A 5048-nucleotide genomic window follows, 5' to 3' on the forward strand; every position below is an offset into this window, starting at 1 on the left:
TTGCTGAAGACACACTGTAAATGTGTCTTCAGTAAAATGGCGCCGGATAGCGCTATGTGCACGCGCCGATCCGACGTCTCACTCTGCCCCCGGTCTCCGCTGAAGAGAGGCGCCGCGGCAACGCTCTTCCCCGTCAGGTAAGTATGGCGCCGGACATCGCAGTGTGCGTTCAGTGCCTACGCATACTGCGCGATCTCCGACGCCATACACCTTCTCTTACCTGTAACGGCTGGATGCGGTCTTCTGTCTGGAGCTAGACTGCGCGTCACGCATGCACAGTCTATCGAGGCTTCGGACAGAGACACGCATCCCCGGTTATATTATAGATATATAAAAAATTAGCAGAGGATGGTTTCAATTCATCAACCTCTGGGTTATGGGCCCAGCACGCTTCCGCTGCGCCACTCTGCTGCTTGAGATTTTAGTAGCTAACAAACTCTCAATAGCAACTTTCATCAATATAAGACTAGTAAACATATATATACACACACTATATACTATATACACTGCTCAAAAAAATAAAGGGAACACTCAAATAACATCCTAGATCTGAATGAATGAAATATTCTCATTGAATACTTTGTTCTGTACAAAGTTGAATGTGCTGACAACAAAATCACACAAAAATCATCAATGGAAATCAAATCTATTAACTAATGGAGGCCTGGATTTGGAGTCACCCCCAAAATTAAAGTGGAAAAACACACTACAGGCTGATCCAACTTTGATGTAATGTCCTTAAAACAAGTCAAAATGAGGCTCAGTATTGTGTGTGGCCTCCACGTGCCTGTATGACCACCCTACAACGCCTGGGCATGCTCCTGATGAGGTTGCGGATGGTCTCCTGTTGGATCTCCTCCCAGAACTGGGCTAAAGCATCCGCCAACTCCTGGACAGTCTGTGGTGCAACGTGACGTTGGTGGATGGAGCAAGACATGATGTCCCAGATGTGCTCAATCGGATTACAGGTCTGTGGAAAGGGCAGGCCAGTCCATAGCTTCAATGCCTTCATCTTGCAGGAACTGCTGACCCACTCCAGCCACATGAGGTCTGGCATTGTCCTGCATTAGGAGGAACCCAAGGCCAACCGCACCAGTATATGGTCTCACAAGGGGTCTGAGGATCTCATCTCAGTTCTTAATGGCAGTCAGGCTACCTCTGGCGAGCACATGGAGGGCTGTGCGGCCCACCAAAGAAATGGCATCCCACACCATTACTGATCCACTGCCAAACCGGTCATGCTGAAGGATGTTGCTGGCAGCAGATCGCTCTCCACGGCGTCTCCAGACTCTGTCACGTCTGTCACATGTGCTCAGTGTGAACCTGCTTTCATCTGTGAAGAGCACAGGTCGTCAGTGGCGACTTTGCCAATCCGAGTGCTCTGTGGCAAATGCCAAGCGTCCTGCACGGTGTTGGGCTGTGAGCACAACCCCCAACTGTGGACGTCGGGCCCTCATACCACCCTCATGGAGTCAGTTTCTAACAGTTTTTGCAGACACATGCACATATGTGGCCTGCTGGAGGTCATTTTGCAGGGCTCTGGCATTGCTCCTCCTGTTCCTCCTTGCACAAAGGCGGAGGTTTGCAGGGCTCTGGCATTGCTCCTCCTCTTCCTCCTTGCACAAAGGCGGAGGTAGCGGTCATGCTGCTGGGTTGTTGCCCTCCTACGGCCCCCTCTATGTCTCCTGGTGTACTGGCCTGTCTCCTGGTAGCGCCTCCAGCCTCTGGACACTACACTGACAGACACAGCAAACCTTCTTGCCACAGCTCGCATTGATGTGCCATCCTGGATGAGCTGCACTACCTGAGCAACTTCTGTGGGTTGTAGAGTCCGTCTCATGCTACCACGGGTGTGAAAGCACAACCAACATTGAAAAGTGACCAAAACATCAGCCAGAAAGCATTGGTACTGAGATGTGGTCTGTGGTCCCCACCTGCAGAACCACTCCTTTATTGAGGGTGTCTTGATAATTGCCAATAATTTCCATCTATTGTCTATTCCATTTGCACAACAGCATGTGAAATTGATTGTCAATCAGTGTTGCTTCCTAAGTGGACAGTTTGATTTCACAGAAGTTTGATTTACTTGGAGTTATATTCTGTTGTTTAAGTTTTCCCTTTATTTGAGCAGTGTATATGTGTGTGTATTTGTGTATGTACAGTACAGACCAAAATTTTGGACACACCTTCTCATTTAAAGATTTTTCTGTATTTTCATGACTATGAAAATTGTACATTCACACTGAAGGCATCAAAACTATGAATTAACACATGTGGAATTATATACTTAACAAAAAAGTGTGAAACAACTGAAAATATGTCTTATATTCTAGGTTCTTCAAAGGAGCCACCTTTTGCTTTGATGACTGCTTTGCACACTCTTGGCATTCTCTTGATGAACTTCAAGAGGTAGTCACCGGAAATGGTCTTCCAACAATCTTGAAGGAGTTCCCAGAGATGCTTAGCACTTGTTGGCCCTTTTGCCTTCACTCTGAGGTCCAGCTCACCCCAAACCATCTCGATTGGGTTCAGGTCTGGTGACTGTGGAGGCCAGGTCATCTGGCATAGCACCCCATCATTCTCCTTCTTGGTCAAATAGCCCTTATACAGCCTGGAGGTGTGTTTGGGGTCATTGTCCTGTTGAAAAATAAATGATGGTCCAACTAAAAGCAAACCGGATGGAATAGCATGCCGCTGCAAGATGCTGTGGTAGCCATGCTGGTTCAGTATGCCTTCAATTTTGAAAAAATCCCCAACAGTGTCACCAGCAAAGCACCCCCACACCATCACACCTCCTCCTCCATGCTTCACGGTGGGAGTCCATCCATTCACCTTTTCTGCGTCGCACAAAGACACGGTGGTTGGAACCAAAGATCTCAAATTTGGACTCATCAGACCAAAGCACAGATTTCCACTGGTCTAATGTCCATTCCTTATGTTCTTTAGCCCAAACAAGTCTCTTCTGCTTGTTGCCTTTACTTAGAAGTGGTTTCCTAGCAGCTATTTTACAATGAAGGCCTGCTGCACAAAGTCTCCTCTTAACAGTTGTTGTAGAGATGCGTCTGCTGCTAGAACTCTGTGTGGCATTGACCTGGTCTCTAATCTGAGCTGCTTTTAACCTGCGATTTCTGAGGCTGGTGACTCAGATAAACTTATCCTCAGAAGCAGAGGTGACTCTTGGTCTTCCTTTCCTGGGGCGGTCCTCATGTGAGCCAGTTTCTTTGTAGCGCTTGATGGTTTTTGCAACTGTACTTGGGGACACTTTCAAAGTTTGCCCAATGATGGTCACTCATTTTTCTTTACTTAGCTGCTTTTTTCTTGCCATAATACAAATTCTAACAGTCTATTCAGTAGGACTATCAGCTGTGTATCCACCAGACTTCTGCACTACACAACTGATGGTCCCAGCCACATTTATAAGGCAAGAAATCCCACTTATTAAACCTGACAGGGCACACCTGTGAAGTGAAAACCATTTCCGGTGACTACCTCTTGAAGCTCATCAAGAGAATGCCAAGAGTGTGCAAAGCAGTCATCAAAGCAAAAGGTGGCTACTTTGAAGAACCTAGAATATAAGACATATTTTCAGTTGTTTCACACTTTTTTGTTAAGTATATAATTCCACATGTGGTAATTCATAGTTTTGATGCCTTCAATGTGAATGTACAATTTTCATAGTCATGAAAATACAGAAAAATCTTTAAATGAGAAGGTGTGTCCAAACTGTTGGTCTGTACTGTATGTATATACTATATATATATATATATATATATATATATATATATATATATATATATATATATATATATATATATATATATATATATATATATATATATATAACTTTTTTATTCTTTTCTCATGTACTCATTTTTATATCTATAATAACACAATAAAATATAAAAAGAGAAATCTGATATAAAGTACCAGAGTATACTGTAAATGTAGGATACAGAAGAATCCCTTATAAATAGAGAGACCCTCTGACTGTACGATCTCCATGATCACCGGCCATTCTGCAGTACACACCTCAAGCTTTCATCTGTCTCTGTGGCGCAATCGGTTAGCGCGTTCGGCTGTTAACCGAAAGGTTGGTGGTTCAAGCCCACCCAGGGACGAAGGTGATTTTCTTTTGTAACTCTTTGTTTTTTACTATATTGCCATGGGCTATTATTGTTTTTATTTATTTTATTGTTTGATTGATTTCTTAAATTGCATTATATTAAAAGTATCAGGCACTGTTAGCATAAATCAGACACTGTAGGATAAGCTGGTAGAGCTCCACCTGCTGTTGTGGATTGCACATTGCGGAGCAGGGAATGCAGTACAATTCTATAGGATGTAAAACTTGTCAAGAATGATTAATAATAATAATAATAATAATAAAAAAAGTCCTCAAATCCAGAAGCACTGTTGTGGTAACAGAGACTAAACTCGTAACATAGACTATTGCAACAAAAGCTTAAGAATGAACAAACATTCTCAGAACTTTTGGGTATTTTCTATCACATAGGCCCCTCTAAGTCACTTCAATTGTGGTCCCTAAAAAATTAGTTTTGTACATTTTGTTGGAAAAATAAAAAATTGCTGATAAACTTTTAACCCTTCTAACTTCCTAAAAAAATTTTTTTAAACAATGCTGAGCAGACATGTAGTAAATGTCTATTATATATAATTGTCTTATCCCGTCTGTCCGTCTGTCCTTCTGTCCAGGAAATCCCGCGGCCAATCAGCGATGCGGGATTTCAGAACAAGATGGCGGCCGTTAGCGGCTCATCTGCCTCACGGAGGTCAGCGGCGATGCAGAGATGACCGGCGCTAGCTCGCAGCAGAAGTACCCCGACCGGCGGCCTAGGCGGCGCCATTCCCCGGTCCTCCCTTCACACTTGCCGTCGGGAGATCAGCGGCCCGCTGATCTCCCGACGGTAGCCCCATGGAGGTCAGCGGCGATGCCGCCGGCCGCGACCAATCAGCGATATTGGTGCCAAATTTACACTCTCGCCCTGACATGCTCACCCTCACTCGCTCACACGCACACCCACAGACGC

General features: G+C 44.5%; 1 non-coding gene across 1 annotated transcript; it reads left to right on the forward strand.

The window, feature by feature from the left end:
• The first annotated feature begins 4044 nt into the window (after window positions 1–4044).
• Window positions 4045–4118, forward strand: TRNAN-GUU (transfer RNA asparagine (anticodon GUU)). Its single transcript has one exon. It is a non-coding gene; the product is annotated as a tRNA-Asn (tRNA).
• The last annotated feature ends 930 nt before the right edge of the window (window positions 4119–5048 follow it).

This window comes from Phyllobates terribilis, unplaced genomic scaffold (assembly GCF_046119375.1).
Source record: "Phyllobates terribilis strain yellow unplaced genomic scaffold, ASM4611937v1 Scaffold_11__3_contigs__length_659146591, whole genome shotgun sequence".
Lineage (NCBI taxonomy): Eukaryota > Metazoa > Chordata > Amphibia > Anura > Dendrobatidae > Phyllobates > Phyllobates terribilis.